General features: G+C 38.7%; 1 long non-coding RNA gene across 2 annotated transcripts in view; it reads left to right on the top strand.

The window, feature by feature from the left end:
- LOC135985945 (uncharacterized) overlaps nucleotides 1-17,818 on the top strand; it is a 29,644-nt gene extending 11,826 nt beyond the window's left edge. For both annotated transcript variants that reach the window (XR_010605822.1, XR_010605821.1), the window contains 2 exons: nucleotides 15,972-16,146; nucleotides 16,866-17,818. This is a non-coding gene — a long non-coding RNA (uncharacterized LOC135985945). The remainder of the gene's footprint in view (nucleotides 1-15,971; nucleotides 16,147-16,865) is intronic.
- Nucleotides 17,819-18,597: the final 779 nt, after the last annotated feature.

The raw sequence follows: 18,597 nt of genomic DNA, 5'->3' as shown, positions 1-18,597 counted from the left end.
GTGCTGCATTTCAAGCTCTATTTTAAGTACCAGTGGATTTGTCAAACTATATATATAATTTAAATCAAATTTATATGGTGAAAATCTGTTGAAGATGAATCAATGGAAGAAGACTACTTCATAACAAAGAATATTGACTTCGCATATTAACTTCATTAACTTAATGCTGTCTCTTGTGTATTGGAAAATTGTTCAAGTGAGAATAATAGCTTTTGAACTACTTACAGGCTAATAGGTAGTGATTGTAGTCACTAAGACTTTGAATAGCTGTGGCTGTTGATTACACAGATTAAATGTGAGTGCAGTTTTCAATATAGCTGATTTTCCAAAACCTCATTTTCTGTCCTTCCTTTTGACTTTCATGGCTAATGACACTGACTTCTAATGCATATTAAATTCTACAAGTGCGAAATTAAATACCTCTTCCTCCATCTCATAGTAGAGATATGAGTGCAGAAATACACCATAAGCTTATTTTAAATTATTCAAGATTGAAGCTATATTAATCAAATATTAGATTGCATTAGTGGTAATTCCCGTACAGTGGGACATGCTCTGTTTGAACAGCTGATTGGTTATAGATGTTTGTATTATTCATAGCACTATTTTTCATGCACTCCATCTCTTATGTTTTTTCTCCTCATATCTGGACTGTCTGTGCGTCTCTTTGCATCCACTGTGATTTCACAGTGAATGCCGGTTCCCAAGTTCTTTCTCTATTCTCTTTTTTTTTTTTCCTTTTTTTTTTTTTTTTTTTTTCTCCAGGGCCTAATTATGAAACAGCTTCAAATAAATACAATTTTTTAACAAAAAACATTCTGCTTCCTGTGAACAATAGGCTGAATTTTTCTCTTTATTCTTGGGGAGTTCTTATTCAGTTGGAGTGCTTTGCAGTTGGCTGGGCCTGAGATTTCTGGGAGCTGTAATTGTGTCTCATTAATTCTTACAGTAATGTAGGGTAACTATAAGGAGCATGCAATTAGTGCTCTGGTCAATGAATAGAGCAGTTAATCAGCAGACAAAGGATGGGGCTCAGGACCTATTAGGCTGAAAGGAAGTGTTACTATTGTCACAGGCGGTAGGAATGCATGCAGACATGCCTTAAAGTTGAACTGTTTAAGGGGACTGTGTTTGTCTTTTTGCTAAACCAGTTTTCCTACCTATTCCACTACTAGAGAGAGATTCATTTAAGGTTGCCTGTTAGAAGTCGGAGCGCATGTCGGAGGTTTTGACGTACTGAACAGTCTGCTTAGTGTATTCTCTTGCCTTAACAGAGGCAGCTCCAGGGTTTATCCAGAGTAAAAAGTGGCCAAAGAGATGTAAGGCTTCCTTAGCTGTTCCTCCTCGTCAGAATAATGGTCGGTGAATGGAGGAGACCGATAAAGTTTAAATCAGCCATTGTGCAGATTGTCACTCAGTCATACTCTGCATGTTTGTCTTCATAATGAACCTCGTTTGTTCTGAATGGCCGTGCTTTCAGTGCATGTAAATGTATGCAAATACTCATAACAGTTTAAAAATGGTAGCCCTTATGGTAACAACCTTTCCTACTCTTATGAAGCCCTGTCTTTTACTATATCTAGGGTTTAGAATACAAAAATTACTCCAACGCTAGACAGTGCTTTGGGGTTTTTTGCTAGCTCCAGATCAGAACTTCCAGTTGTTTCTGCCTTTGAAAAAATATGAATCTCATGAATCCTGTGAAATGTTATGACATATGATGATTATAAAGAAAAAGGCTTTATCAATAAAACACTGCCCTTGAGTAACTCTTATTTCTAGTAGGCGTTGCTTCAAATAGAAAGTAATTTATTCCCTTAAGTAAAACAGACACTTGGCGTAAAAAAGCAGTAATTAAAATAACTTTTTTTTAAAAGAAAATTGAACTTTAATAATTAACTTATATCCAGAGCCTAGTGTTTTTCTCAAAACTGAAAGTAATTTTTTACTGTCTTCTTTGTATTAACAGGTCTGTAGCTTTATCTCTTCTTATGGTATTCACATCATCAGCAACTAACGTTAGAAGAATAAAGTCTCTCAGGCTTTCTATTAAGGATTCAATTATTCTATATAATTGGCCCTGATTTCTTAAATATTTGAAACATTTTCTATGCTTAGGTATGGAACAGCATACTGGAGTGATCTGAACCACAAATGACTTGTACCTTTACTCAGAAAATGCTTCCTATCAAATAATAAGGAAGATTAAGCCTAAGTCCTCTCTCTCTTTTTCTGTTTGGATTTTATTCCCACAAGAAATATCAGTTTTGTCCACAATATCTTGTGTGTTTCTGTTCCCTTGAAATACAAAGAGGCAATGGGTTCTGGTATAAATTAGATAGATTTAATGAAATATACGAGTTGTAACTTGCGTCTTGAATATAAAATACTTGAGTGAGGCATAAGGTATTTTGCTGATGCCATCATTGTCACCCGTCTGGTTTTTCATTCTTCTATGCCTGTTTTTGAAACACTTAGGGGCTGTGGAGTCTTGAGAATAACAGTTTTTGTATGCCATACACAGCAAATCTTTCCAAGGTCACATTTTCCTTTACTGTGTCTTCTTTTAAGGAAGCAGGGCAGACTTACCCTACAAAATCAGAAAATGGTACTATTTTCATACTCAGAAGCTGGCTCTTACCTCATATATGCTACTTCTCCATTTAGTTAGAAAGTGATTTCTCATCCGGTGTCAGCCAGCATCAAAAAAGTTGCTGCTCAGTATCATTGATAAGCATTTTAAGTTTAACAGAAATTACTTCTTTTCTCTCCCCCAGTACAGTTTTTCCTGTACACAGGTTCAGTCATGGGGAGCTATTAATCTGGAAGGGGTCTTAAATAATTCCAAGGTCACTTAGTTGGGGGATAGCAGGTTAATTGTGGTTTTCCATAAGAGCGCACTGTTATGACTGGAATAGGTATTATGATAGAAATGATAAACACTCCTTAATATGTAAGGATTGATTAAAAGTCTGTAACCTTTTTTTGAATTAACAAAATATCTCTCTTTACGTAGAAACACATGTATTTTTACTAAGCAAGAAGAACTAGTGTTACTCTGATGAACAGTGTAGGGTAAGGTAGATTAAATAATTCTGTTGCTGATTTGAGGAATTCTCTTTTTCTCTTTCACAGTATAGTGTGAATCTTTCCTGGTATCTTTGGCCTATTGCACAAGACTCAACTCTGCAAGAATCCCAGAACAGAAAACATTTATAGATGATAACTAAAAATGTAATATCACTGTATTTTAAAGTGCATTAGCTTTAAATAACTCCTTCTGCATGTGTCCTGTTTCTTCTGGTGCAAGATGACATTGACCTTCATAACATAAACACATGGATGTTGCTCTCTAATTTAAGCTAGTTGTCTATGCTTCATCTGTTGTCAGAACAGAGAGAAAGTATCGTGTCCAGGCCAGCTGTCCCATCTGTTTTAAACTTTGTTCATAAGTATTTTTCTTCTTTAAGACCTTGTTGAAGTTGTTGCTTAAGCTGGTGCTGATCACTAATTAAGAAAATACTGGATTTTAAAAGATGGCTGACATGAGGTGGGGTGAATATCTCCATAGTGAAAATCATTCCATTATAACTATTTCAGGTATTATTTATATAGCATTTCCATCCCGAAGACTCATCTTAGGGATCAGGCTGTGGTGCACGCAACCAGTAAGTCATCTTCTTAATCAGTTGAGGAATAAATTTGTAGACTGTACAATACTTCTGGGTGAAACAGATCACCGAAGTCCTCTCTTTTTTTACCTGAAATGAGATTTGGAAAAGTAAGCTATTTACGTCCAAAACTGTGACTGCAAGAGTGCCTCCTTAACTGCAGACTAGCCCTGGAGACACCTGAGCTCCAGGAGCAGTTTTACTGTTCCATGGTGCCTGGCAAAGCTGTTGCAGCTGAGGTCCAAAATGGTCCTGTTTTGGCAAAGCTCATTGCTCTGCTCCTTGAGCTTGGCTGGGATCCAGGAATCAGGTGTGCTGGGATCAGAGTTACCTGGGAGAGCTGATCTGATAAATGTTCCCAGAGCACACAATATCTATGGACAGCTTCATCTCCTCATAAAATGAGCTGCTACTGCTGGGAGAAAGACCGTGCAGCTCCCTTTTATATAACATTATAGTGGCTAGATAGTCATCCAAGAAAGGTCTGGGTAGGCTTGCATTCACGTTGCATATTGCCTTGCTGACTACCCAGCTCCTAGAGCAGAGGCTAGTCTGAGCTAGCAAAAGAAAATAGTTCTAGTCCTTTAATGGCTTTGCATATGAAATGGTTTGTCTGGAATTTGAACTAGAATCAATTCAGTGACCCAGAGGACAATATGGAGTATTGGCGTGTGGCATGCTCTGTGCAATTTGTCACAGCAAATAAGCTGCTGTATAGGCTACTTGCTGCAACTGTTGTATAACATTTTCTATATACAGTTTCTTTATCAAGTCTGCCTGACTGTAACAAGATCATGAATTAAAATGGCTAGGAGCAAGAAATGCTATTCTTTCTGATGGCAATGCTGAAAGAAAATGTCTTGTCACTCTTGCTCCTCATTTTGCTGTAGTCTCTACTAAAGTAGGAAATGAAACCCTTCCTGACCCATTGTTCCAGCTGTATTTGAACTGTGATGATTTGGGGCATCTATGTACAACTTAGAAATTATGATTGACATCTTCACATTATTATTGTAATGCAAAATATCTCTGCATATCTGCTTTTGCTCCCAAATGCCTGCTGGAGGGATAACGGACACTGTACTTTGTTTGTTTTGACTTACGTATAAGAAGGACTGGTGGCAGCTGGGTTATTTGTTTTCTTGCAAAGACCTAGAAAATGCAATGCAGAAAATGTCCACATTGGCAATAGCATGATGACAGATATTAACTCATAGACAGAGAGGAAAGAAGTTGTGTGTTTTTGTTTTTATTTGAAAGAATGAGGGGAAGGACCAGAGGAGACTAAGGGAAATGGTTTGACTTGATAGGTGCCCCGTGTCCTAAAGACAAGTCCTGACATGTATGAGAGGATTTTGGACAGTATGAACTTCTCCCAGGTGTGAAGTCCATCCTGATGGGAATTTGCTCAGAGCTGACATCCCTCACATTGAATCCCCTGACTGTCGGCTGCTGTGCCTGCATCAGCTTCAAGTTTCATGTGATCCCCCTGAGTTGCACGTAACTTTCTTCCTATCCACATTTATGTCTTACTATCACAAAGTAAGAACAGTCATACAGGATCAGACTAAACATCTGTCTAGCCGGGTATCCTGTTTCTGACAGCAGCCTGGGGGAGCATATAAGAAAATGTCAAGCATGTAATGATCCTTTCTTGGTGTACTCTCCTACCTTCTGCTGAATCATGGCTTTGGGACTTCCTGAGCCAGAGATAATACTAACATTTTTCATCCCTCCTCTCAGTTCCATTAGTGGTGCAAGCCTTGGACACTTACCTTCTGTTTTGTTTAAAACCATTTTCTTATTTTCTTATATGCAATAACTTATGCAAGTGCTCTTTCTTATGCTGAACTGTAAAGCTCATACATCTTTTTCCCTGTTTAAATTCCTCTTTGGGATTCTCTTCTTCCTTGACATCTACCGGGTTAAGTTAGTTGCAAATTTATTTCTATTTACTCTGTTAGTTAGTCACTCATTAATGTGAGGGGAAGGGAGTGGGGGTCCCTAGGGAAGCTGCTGCCTGTACAGGCTCCAGCAGGATGGCTCCATTTTAGCTGCTGTGCTGGAGAACAGGGAGGAATGGAGGTGCTCAGTCCAAGACAAAATAATTGAAAACTAACAGTTCCAGGAGCCTTTCAATTCCAGAAACCTAGTGTTTCTGTGCAAGACCTGTTGTGCAACCCAGGTCCCAGTAGAACAGGAAGCAAACCAATTGCCACTTAGAGACTGTGTTTGAATGATGTGGATAATCAAACAGTAAAATCATTTATTTGGCTCCTGGTACCCAGCAAGTTGTGGCTGGTTCTTTCCTAAATCAAACCTTGTCTGAAACGGATAAACGGTGCTACACTGCACGCTGCCTCCCTCCCCCTTCTTTGCAGCAGGAAGCAAATGCCTCTGTGGAAGAACTGTGGTGTGAGCAAACACAATGTTGAGCCAGGAAATGTTTATGCAGGAGCACATAAGTGAGAACCTGAAGGAAAATGTAGATCTAAAAAAATCCCATACCCAACAACTACTTTCCCCGTCCCCACCAAATGTAAAGGAGTTTAAAATTACTTGGTGTTTTGGTGCACATGGATTTTCATAAAGTAGATTCTAGTGTAGTTTAATTCTGAATTAGATCAGTTATTTCCAACTTCAGTATTTGCTGAAGCAATGAAGCCACTGGAACAGAAGTTGCAGTCTATGTGTCAGCTAATCCAGTGCTGACCCCTACTTTCTAGTCTCTGCAGGAAGATTCTTTTCTGCTTCAGCATCTTGTCAACTACTTTGAATGCTCTTAATCCTACTCATACTTTGTGGTATAGGCCAGGCCAAAAAGATGTCCTCGTAATTCAGTCCAGGCAAATTAGAGGATATTAAGGCCCATATTGAAAGGGTTTGCCTTCTAGGCAAACTCATGGTTTTATTGCTCAAATGTTTCACTGCGAAAGCAATGTCCTGTTCCTCCTCTGCTCATAGCAAAAATAGGCTGAAGTCACCTGCTTTTCCATCTTCCTCTTCACTTCCAGCTCTCAATAATTTTTGATGCCATGCAGCTCTCTTTGTGCACCTCTCTTTTTCAGTTCAATCCCCCTTCTCCATCACTTTCCCCTCAAATTTAGAATCCATCTGTTCCTGGCATGTGGCCTCCCTGTTGCCAACTGTCTCTCAAAGTCAGTCAAATGTTGCTGTTCTTGCTGTTGACAAACAGATAAAAGAATCTACTGAGCAACCTGACTATAATAAATGGAAAAAAAGGTCTTTCTATCATAAGTATAGAATCATAGAATGTCTTGAGTTGGAGCGAGTTATGCTCTGCTTTTGCATTCTGCTGCTAAACTCTTGCTTGTTGAGACCAATTTTTTTCAATGGATTGATCATGGGTTAATTTTACATTTTCTGGATCTGAACTACTTTTATGTACAGTAGGTTGGAGGCCGCTTGTTAGAGATGCAGCAGCAATGCTAATTATTCTGTTATCTTTTTAGGTTTTCAGTCCTAGAGCATGATATACTGGTTAAAAAAGTGCACTCTAAATTTCAGGGATGGGATTTTTTGCTTAGGCCAAGGAAACTTTCCTGTGCTTTGGAACAGAAAACATGGTAATAAGCTAGGATTTAGAGCTGAGAATTCTTCATATGTAGAAAGTTCTATTATCTGCATTAACATTATTGTTACTGACGTTTTTGAAGTCCTCAAGTGAAAGGAGAGGATGAACGTAGACTTGAAGAAAAATGAAGTTGCCATAGAATTATTTATGGGATTTCCTGCCTCTGTAGAAGAACATCGTGGAAAGCACTAACACAGTTACTTAAAAAAAGTAAGAAGTAGAAATGGGTGGTATCATGGGTGGATTAAAGGCTTAAGTCCGTCTCTTGATACACAAAATAGGTACGAGGGTCTGAGGAAAGGGCTACAAATGCAAGTAAAGATGAACGTAAGTATCTTATGGTTTATGTAGTAGAGAAGGGTGCATGACAATGATACCCAGATTTAAGCGATGGAAGGGCATCGGTCCAGTGGGTCATGTCTGAACAAGTCTCTCAGGCAACGTTCCCTGCTCCTGGGCACTGCCTTTCTGTGCTGGTGATCTGGAGAGGTGGGGCTGGGTCTTGTAGACATCTAGCGTCTGAATCCACACCCTCACTCCTGCTTTATCTTCATCAGGTGGAGTGGCTGTTGAAATATGACTTCGTGTGGGTGCGAATCGTCACCTGATTCACTATGAAACTGTGTTTCTAGCCTCTCAGTAGCACCGTTGGCACTACTCTATCCTTCCCTGCCATGTGGCCGAGACTGCACGAGTTGTACCCAGCCATGGATTAGCTGCTGCTTTGTACAACCTCGTGTTACTGGTGCTGCTGAAGTTGTGGTTGAAGTCCACACACTGGAATTGTTCGGTGACGTTCATGTGCCCGTTAATGGATACTGCTGACACTCTGAATTGTTAAGGTATTGATGTTCTGCCATGCCAAACACAGAAACTGAGGAGGCCTCCACTCCAGAGCACCTTTGATTAGAAGTAGAGATGAGCTGTTGGCAAGGTGTCATACAGGACTGGCTGAAATTTACCTAATGGGTTCTAAGCAAAATTTAAGAGGATTAAAAACATTTTTTAAAATAGTTGATTTATTTGCCTGTATGTTGAGAATCCACTGCAGCCTCTCCATCCATCCCTCTGCCAGATTCACTGTGCTGTAACGCCTTTGCTCATGCTGTTTCCTGCCTTCCAAACCAAGACTTTGGTCCTGTGTGCTTCCTCTTCTCCACCTTCTGCGTGACATTTCCCCTGCCCCTGACGTGCATCGCGAGTACTTGATGGCAAGTGTCCTATCTGTTGAATTAAAATGACGATAATGAAAGACTGGGTAATTCAGCCACTTTTCTGTCCTTTTCAGTTATTATGAATTTTAAGTCATATATATTCACTGAAATGACATCGATGTTTTACTGAGCGAGTAGTTTACCATTAGGCTTATTTGCTATATCTTTAAAACTTGGTGCCTGCTATCTTATCCATTGTTTTATAGATGTGTAAAGGGCTCTGAAAGCAGCCACATAGTGGAATTTAGCAGTGCATGATATATTTTATTAGGATTAAGAGCTTGTAAATTAATATAGTAGTTCTGGGAGCTTCAGGGTGTACCTGCCTGAAAAAAATAGCAATAGTAACTTGATATGATATTTGTATGTTTGCTTTTAGTTTGCGGAATGTCTCTGAGAGACAAGCTTCCTGCTAGCCAATTTATTTTTTAGATAACAGGGACTGTCTAGAAGTACATTCAGAAGGAAAACACAGTAATTAATTTGTCACTGAAACCTGAGGGGTCCTCTTCCTCATATAGGTGATAATGAAGGTTTTGCATGTAATTAGCAGGAATAATTAGCACTTTTCTGGTAACAAATAGACTGAGTGGTTCTCTGCAAATAAATTAATTGTTGTGCTAACACAGGCAATTGTCTCTTTATTGTCTGACAATGCCCCTTGTTTACACTAAAGCCTATTTCAGACCTTAGCAGCTTTACACAGATAGGAAAGAGAATCTATAAAATTGTACCTCATCCATCTGTTTCTGAGAAACTTCAAGACCACCAAGGGACTTGTTTGTCAAGATTTGTTAAACAATTTGTAATCTTGAACGTGTGTTTCACTATATTAACAAATGACTTGTTCAAATCAATTTAGTGGGTAAGCCCGAAAAACCACACTAATCAATCAAATGCTGACTTTGGGCACCTAGGAAAAGAAATGTCTCTGAAAAATAATATAGCAGTAAATTCACAGCAAAGCCGAACAAATCCCAGAATTCCACATATAATCACATAACCAAGTGGAACTGTTTTTATGGGGCAGAAGTTCCTCATAATGCAAAATCCCCCTGGGATGCGTGTGCCGTTTGCGTGGCTGCTGTAAAAAGCTAAGGCTTCTCAGCTCTGCTACCACATACCCTCTGAGTGGCCTTGGTTTATACAAGGCTTGGTCAGCCTGTATTCTGTCTTCATTTGCTGCTTTTGGAAGATCTAAAAAGCTACTGTTGAAGCTCGTCTTTCTACTTCAGGTGTTTTCTTTCGCCTCTTTTCTCTCTCTCTCTTTTTTTTTTTTCTTTCTCTTGTGTTTCCTCTGATTAGACACAACTGTCATCTCAGCAATAAGCTTACATTAACTCTGGGTCTTCATAAATGTGGAAGCTGTTGGTTGTGGTGAAGCCTGCGGACAGGTTTCATGCTCCCACGTGTCTGTGGAGAGGAGGGGGAGAAAATGTAGTTTGAAGATGGGATACTGCAGGTACAGAGTTGGGTAGAGTAATACATTTTGTTTGTGTGAAATATTGGCTCTTCTGTTTCTTTTTACGGTACTAATTCTCCAGTCTTCCTCTGGAATGGAAACAATGAGAATATAATTGATGGGTGTCTCTGTTTGAGGGCAGGGTTACTGTATTTTCCCAAAATAACAATTTGTAATTTCATTTCCAAGTGAGTATTTATATTGATGTGTGTTTTAATTTTTACTTTTTCTTTATTTCCTTGCTTTTCTCTAGTAGCCATGGCACTGTGCAGTGCTTTTATAAGTTAGAATAATAATAACAGTATAAAAATTAAATCTTGGAGCATAGAGCCAGTAATTTTAGGAATGAATGTCTAAAAGTGCAGCAGAAGAAGGAGTCCTGCATTTTTTTAGTGAGAAATGTTGTTTAATAGAGATGGTTTCCTGAAAAAAAAAAGGCAAGAAAAAAAAAAGGCAAAGCAGCAGTTTCCTAAACTGATATTTTCTGGCATGAAGTGCTTCAGTGAAAATTTAACCATGGGACCTACACCTCTGCTTTTCCTGCCTTACTGGAGAAATGCTACTCATCAGACCATTTCTGTGTTCTTCTTGTAGTTGACTAATAACGTGTATAAGAATATGAAAACCAATAACAACTCCACAGCCAAACAACGCTTTTGCAAGTGTCTGTCCAGTTGTGAAATTTAAGGCTTGTCCATGCTTGTGGCCGATTGACCTCCATCCCTTTACACTGGCCTGGTGCATGTCAGCCAGCTAACTTCTCTTGTGAATCATGTTAAGTGGCGTACAGCTTTGGAAGTGTTGAGATGCTGGCTGAGTGAAATTGCATGAGTATAAAGTATAAAGGTATTCACTACTAAAAGCACTGTTCGTGCATCTATCCAGTCTTCCCAGGGATATCCCACAAAAATTTGTCAGGGTTCCTCTGCTGTTTGCTTGTGTGACCACCTAATATCCAAGAGTCACCATAGCAAGGTAACTTCTGGGTATAAATGATGGTGTTGAGAGGGATGTAAGCTCTGGATACCGTGCAATCAAGCCTTTTACTTTTTGCATGAAGTTTTGCAGTCCTGAGCTAAAATTTGGACTGGATTGTCCAAATAGGAGAAAACTTGTTGACGATGTTAATATTAGTTAACTGTTTACATGGAACTGGAGAGACAAATGGTTAATGACAGTGGGCTCAGCCAACATAAAGCAGGGAAGAGGGATTGTGAATGAGCTGTGTCAATACTCAGGTCAGCTCTAGGACCTCTGAATATTTTGGAAGTTGAGTGCTTTTCCTGAGATATGAAAACTTCTGCCATTCAGCTTTGTATCCTCTTTCTGCCTGCTGGATTTTTAGGCTACCACCGTTTTGCTTCCTTGGTCTAGTGTAAATTTTCTGTCCCATTTTTCTTTCCTCTAAATATGCGAGTACACAGCCAGCACTTGCACTTATGTGGTGTCTCTCTTTACCTTCTCTCTGTTGATGCTCTCTCTCTCTTTACCTTCTCTCAAAACAACCAGCTGACCAAGATGATGGCAATGAATGAGTTAAATAATAGAAAGTTTGAAGGAAAAACAGTTTTATTTTAGCAGCAGAGGCAGAAAAGCATTCAAATTTTTCTGTCTCACAGTTTCATTAGTGCCCTTAGCTTTGAGCCAGCATGGGGCGTTATGAGGTGATGTGGCCAAGTTATTCTACACAAGACTTTTCAAATAAGAAAGATATTTTATCGTACTTCAAAAATTTCGATCCTTTTTGGCTACTGCAAAATCCTGTTTTTCTTGTACTATGCTGATTGTTGACAGCTAGAAAAGAGAATTTAAGCCAAAGGATTATTCATAGAAAGTAGAGATGGCAATAGCGGTCCTGGTATAGCCCAGCAGAATAGTTGACACAGTCTGTGATCCACTCCGTGCCTCTCAGCTGTGAGGGTGCCAATGGATGACCTGTCCTGGGTGCCTGCGGCCCCATCCCTGCTGCACTCCTTGGCGCAGCTCTGGTCTCGTATGGAGTGTACATTAAATCCTAGGCTGGGGTTGGTAAGCCCAGCTGTGTGAGAGGGATATATTCAGCCATGTGATGAGATATATATGTTTTCATGGGGGTCTCACCGTGGGGTGCATGGTCATATGCTGGCAGTACGTGTGGTTCCAAAGGCCAAGGCAGTGGTAGGTGGCCTTGATGGGTGTTGCAGCCGCAGAGTTGGGCATCACCAGACAATGGGTTAAGTGACTGCATGATTTCTGCTAGTGACAAATGTTGACAGAAGAAAGATAAAATCTAGGATTAATATTGTTCTCATTAAAATATTTCCTTTGGTGCTAATTCTGCCTGCTGAGATACGCTATTCATATTTGAACTGCTGCCGTGTACAGAATTTGGTAGGATGAACCAAGTGTAGTTCCTCAGCTTTTAAATAAAGCATAGATTTTTAAAAAAAATAAAGTCAAGATTTTTTACTTCTGTTGCTTTGGAGACTGCTAGATGTTATGACAGCAGCATAGTGGTGAAATAGATGTTTTCTCCCTTTACTTGCATTTTATTTGTAACAATGGGCTAAATTCATGTTCTTTGCGTTTTGCTTTATGAAACCACTTGCAAAACTGTTATCCAATACAAATTAAAGTCTCAGTTGCTGAACCTGCATCTCAGTGCTCTATCTCCACTGAGTTTCTGGGTGGGAACCCACAAAACTGAAATAAATCAGTGTGATAGATAGGTGTTAGCAAATTTCTGCAGTGACTTTACAACTGAGTAACACCAGGTTCTGATGTTATTCAGCTGTAAAGTCACTGCAGAAATTCCTCTTGGAATCACACACAGTATGACTGTACACAATAGTGAGTAATGCAGGCACAAGAATTTGTAATGTTTGCCCTAATAATGTTCTAGAAAGTTCTCTAATATTGTCTAAAATCCAGTATAGGGGGGGATGACTTTAGCAAACATGTAGTGTAACTTTTCATGCTGGTTTTCTCTGGAGGCTCAATAGTACTGATAACTTTCAAAAGCCTTCTGGAATTTGCTTTTAGCCATTGCTGGTAGCCTGACTTGACATGGTGGGATTAACTGAGGACACTTACAAGAGTTGGGAAAGGTTTTCTTTAGCTGTTGTTTAGACTTTTTTTCCTCTTGATCTAGTTTTAATCTAATCTCTTCTGGGCACCAAGCAGAGCTGAAAAGTGAGCGACTTTTTATCTAAATTGAAGTGATAGCAATTGATCAGGTTTTCATCATCTGTCTTTGCTGTCATTGGAACTTCCTCTGTGATCTGCAGTTGACTGAGAGAAATGAAAACTTAATTGAATTCTTTAACTCGCTAGATGTTTATTTGCAGATAGGTATGTAGAAGCACGGTGATGCAGGCCAGAGTTCTGTTTCTTGCCATGAATATAAAAGCTTTATTGATTCAATTGAGAACGGGAATGTGTTTGAGTTATGTGAAGAAGCAGGATGAAGCTTAGCTTTGTACCATGACTTGGGAGTTGATCATGATGACTGACAGTGGGACAGAGAAGTGGGTCATCCTGGTAAGGTTTCAGGTAATGCTTATCTCCCATCTTTTCATTTTGTTGCTGACTCAAGGACTGAGAAGGCTTTTAAAGAATGCATTTTGCAAAAAGATGCTGGTCCCACTACCTCTGTGGAATTTTATAAATACCTTGTAAAGTCTTGAAAAAGTGTTCCAACATTTTACTTTTGCTTCTGCTTCAGTTTCCTTCACATATAATTGACACTGGTATGGACACCTTACTGTACAAGTCCTGCACCATTAGAACAAGAGCATCACTGTGCATTAAGTAGACAAGTAGCAGAGAGAAATTCAGCCTTGTTAAATGAAAATTAACTTCTTAAATGTTTGTGAGTAATAAAAGCATGTAAAAAGCATTTACCAGAAATGCTTTATTTTTGTCAGCTGCCAGAAGTATTAGGTTAAACTGGGAAAGCAGAGATTTTAATTGCAATATGCTGCCTGGTCACTACAACAAAGTTTTCTGAGGTCTTATCCCAGGTAGATGTATTGTCAGTACCAACTCTTCTAGTCACTGTGCATTGATTCCACCAACACACGGGGAATTTTTCTAGTCCAAGTTAAATATTAACATAGTTTTCTGCTCGCAAGCTCTGTGCTGCTTTTTAACTTAGAAAGTAAGTTCCTTGACCAAGGATTTGATCAAATGAGGAATTAAAAAAAACCCCAAACACCAAAATAATTTCTTAGTTTAATTTTCTTTAGAATGGAGCAGGGTATAATTTTAACATTTTTTTCATTGGATAATTACATTGACAAATGTCATAACATTCAAACATATTCAGGATTTTGAGACTATATATGATATTTTTTGCTAATTCACCATGTATTTGGAAAGCTGCTCTAAGCATTAGAGTAAACATTGACAGCTCATGTTATTAGGAAGCATAGGAGAAAGATCTAAGAATCAGCAAAGGCTGTTGTGTACCGTGAAGGTAAAAGCTTTTTTTTTCTTCATGTGTTGGTGGCTTTTCCTGTGTATTCAAGAACAGAAAAAAAATGTTGGCTCAGAGCAACAGCCTTTTTCTGTTTGCTTTGGTTACCCATTGCTCCTTCTTAATGATGCTCACTGAAGTTCACCAACAAAACACTTTGAAACATTTATTACTCATGGTCAACAAATTACAAATAGCAGCTGAGCCTTCATTGAGCATTTTTAATATTCCAGAGGGGTCAAAATAGTTTCTATGAGCATTGGAATTTAAATGTTCCTAACACTAATCAAATGTTTAAAGCAGTCAAGTAAACAACTCTTATTAAAGTTGTGGGTAAAACTGGAATGTATTTCATATAGGAAAGCAGATTCTAGGGGGCAGTAGCTTCTTCCATCTCCTGAGAGTGTTATTAATTCAAATCACTCATCAGTTGTACCCTATCTTTTAATCTGAATGAGTGTATGTAGTATGAATGTTACTGTGGATGGCACTGTCCTTTTCTAGTATGAGGAGTGTTTATTGCTTTGATAGTAGAAAACAAAATAGTATGTGCTGAGCTAATAAAATGTTATAGATGCTGTCATTGCATGCTGAAATCTAAAGATGTGTAATGAAAGAGTCCTGATTATGTCTGTGAGCATTCAAAGGGATATCTCTGGATTACTGTCATCAGTTATTCCTGTTGCTTAATAAGAAAACATGAATGAATAGCCTTATACTTCAGCAGGAAGGAGAAAACCCTTATTTTAAGAATAATCAGAACATTTTGCACTCTGATGGTGAGAAGTATGAACAGACAAATTTATCGCTTCTTATTTGACCACTGAATCTGCTTTTTGTATGGAGGAGCTATGAAGGGAGGACTGGAGTAGAAAAGAGCAAAAAATGGCCTGCTTTCAGAAATAAAGGTATAGTGGAAGAACAGAGCAACCTCACAGCAAAATTCTTCCATGTACTCAAAATATTCAGTACCTACCTAAGGTAGCCTAGCTTTTTCATGACTGGTAAGAATCGGTTTCAGTTATAAGAAAAATGGATCCCAAATTTAGATTTTATTTTTGTGACTCATCAAAAAAGAGGATAAGATATTTAGCAAGTTTCAAACTCTATGAAGTCAACTCAGCCCTTGTAGGAGCAATTATGCAATAGCAAAGGCTGCCAAGGGCTGTTTTGTAACCAGTATCATTGGAATATGCAAGACTCAACAAGATGCTTCTCTGTCAGGAGCGGTGTAGGATTAGTGAAACTATGCTGCAGGAAGCTTGAATTCAGATAGCCTTTGAAATCCTACAGACTGAAATTTTTCCTAACCCAGATGATTCTAGGAACATATTGTAAGAGCTGTTATATAATGGGATCAACATTGAAAAGGAGATGTATATATTTTTCAAATTATTTTTAATATTTTTATCAATCTTTTATTCTTCCTTGCAGAAGAGGTTCATTTTTGCCAGCGTGAATACATTTTATGTGAAGTGTCTGATATTAAAAGTGAAAAACAGTAGAAAAATTACTCACATGTACAGAGTCTAATCATGATTAACCTTTAATAATGATCATTGGCTTTTTTCAGGTAACAGCAACTCTTCATAACCATTTTTGCTTGAGAAGAATAGGTGATCTGGAACTGATGACTTGAGGCCTTTTTGCACCAAAGCAGAATAATGCAGTATGGCACAAGGGATTATCTGGCGTTTACTGAGAAACAAAGTATTTACAAAAACTTGTCACTGAGACAGAGCCTTTAGGTAAGAAGTTTCATCCTCTATAGTACTCCATGTGTACCAAGGGCTTTTTCTTTTCACAGCCATGATTAGCATTCATATGGGTCTGGTTGTAGGTTCTGGGCAATGGATGTGTGAGGACCATTGTCCTTTATTGAAAACATTGGCTTCCGTGAGGCAATGCATTATATCAACCCAATATAGAACGTGGTGCAAGGAGCTTTTAATTTCTGGGGACAGAAGATAACCTTCCCAACCGGATCAATTTGTGAAATCACGGGTCTTAAAAACATTCTAGAATCATAGAATAATTCAGCTTAGAAGGGACCTTTAGCATTGATCTAGTCCAAACCCCTGCTCAAAGCTGGGTGAACATCACAGTTAGACCTTGTGGTGAGGAATGAGAGAACACCAGACAGTTCATAGCCAGTATTGCAGAGAAAATGTATGACCAATACAAAATACACGAGTCCCAGAAAGGTGAGATGGCTTTGTGGGTGCTGAATTGATGGATATTCCTCAAATGTACTGAAAACTGCTTTTGTTATCTACTTCTGTGCTTATATACACTAGTAACACTTAATTTTGCCACTTCTTCCTGAAAATTAATTATTCCTCTCTTCACAATGCCATTTTATCCTTACTCTTCCAATTTATTTTAATAAATTTTAATTTTTTTTTTTGTTCATAATCTATGAATAGATGACCTGTGACAATACTTTCCATTTTGTCTTTTTTTTCAGAGGTCCATGTAGATTTTGGAAGTGTCAAGAAATCTCCTCCCATGACCACATATTCTTTCTCTTTGAATCAGCCAGCTCAGTGCCCTGTCCATACTAGTTTTAGGATGGGCTGTAAAGCATTGGTTGAATTCTATGTGGAGCAGCTGCTGTTTCTGTTGAAGTGAGAATATTCCACAGAGGATAAATTAACTTTGAGATGATCTCAAATAATTAAAAATACTAATTCGTAAATTTTTCTCTTCCCAATTGTCCCAGACTCTTGTAAGACTGATATGACCACAATTTGGTTTGTATAACTTCACATATTTTGCCAAAACAAGATGAGGGTGTAGGTCACTCCCAATGATAGAAGAGCATCTCCAGAGGGCAAGTCAGCTGACCGAGGCTGGTAGTCTGTAATACAGGACTTCTCTGTTAAGAACCATGTCCCCTGACCTATGTTCCCCTGACCTAGCAAACCATCTTGACTGAGAGCATGTCTATATATTAAGCTAGCGAAGAGTAGCCACTCCAAAATTCTTTCTGAATGATTTGGTGTACCTATATATTTATTCTAAATAAATCTCTTCACACTCTTGGTTATTCCTAGTTGTTCATAATAGCCATTTAAAATTCATATGCCCTTTTAATCCCAGTTGGAACATAAACAGGCTCTAAGAGAGTCAATAATGCCAACGTTAATCTTTTTCTGAAGTTGCAATGCTTGCTAATGGATGTGCTAGGCAGAATGCCATAACCTTAGTTTATTACAGCTAATTCTAGCACTAGACTGAAGTATCGCTGCTAAGGATGTTCTGTTTTGTCCTCTCTCTGCAGTTAGACTCCCATGGATCAGGATTACTCAGAAAGCCAATCAGCATGTCTGTGTCTTTCTGTGATAGCAGAAGGCTCTTGAGCTGGGAGGCTACTTATTTAAGCACCTCAGTTAAATGCCAGTGTTCTGCAGGATGAATCACGACTAGGGTCACTAAGACCTCCATCTGCACAGAAGAAGGTGTTCAGACTTATGTTCTGATCGATATATTTGTGTAGTGGCTAGGACACCGTGAAATTTTCCAGGTCTTCTGGTGTAATTTCATATTCTACAGATCTCTCCATAATTTTTAAGAAAATATTTACTATGTAGTTTGAATATCACTGCAGCAGTGATTTCTGCCTTGCTTTCAATATCATTGCACTGTGGATTCCAAAACTCCATGATTTTTCAGTTCCACTTGTCGTTACTATATGGTATCTCGAAAGGGTCAAGTGACTGTAAGGAGAATGAAGGTACATATGGAAGAAGGTTCTTGTAGATAAAGAAATGCGGAGGAAAGTACCTAAGACACAGGCAAGAAGAAACTCAGAGTTGTTTCAGGAGAGTAAAGAAACAAAATACAGAGGCAGTGCCCTGAAGTTGATTGTGGTTTTACGTAAATGTGCTGGACAGTGAACTGTGGTGCCTGAGTGACCTCATGAATATTTTGTTCCTACTGTAGGGGGGATGAAAGTTGAGGCAGCAATTTCTTTTGGTTTCATACCTAAATCTGACAGAATTTGCAAGCTGGAAACCTAACTCAAACAAAATGCTCTAACTTGGCATGCAGAATGAATGATAGTCATCCGTTTGGAGACTGCAGTTCTGCAGTTCCTATGCTAGCTCTGGAACACCATGGTGTAAGGTAGCAGTGAACTGTATCTTCTGAGGAAGACTGTACTCTTTTTGTACAAAATCCTTTTTTTTTTTTCTTTC

The sequence above is a fragment of the Caloenas nicobarica genome, chromosome 2 (assembly GCF_036013445.1).
Source record: "Caloenas nicobarica isolate bCalNic1 chromosome 2, bCalNic1.hap1, whole genome shotgun sequence".
Lineage (NCBI taxonomy): Eukaryota > Metazoa > Chordata > Aves > Columbiformes > Columbidae > Caloenas > Caloenas nicobarica.
This window is presented reverse-complemented; position numbering and strand designations above follow the sequence as displayed.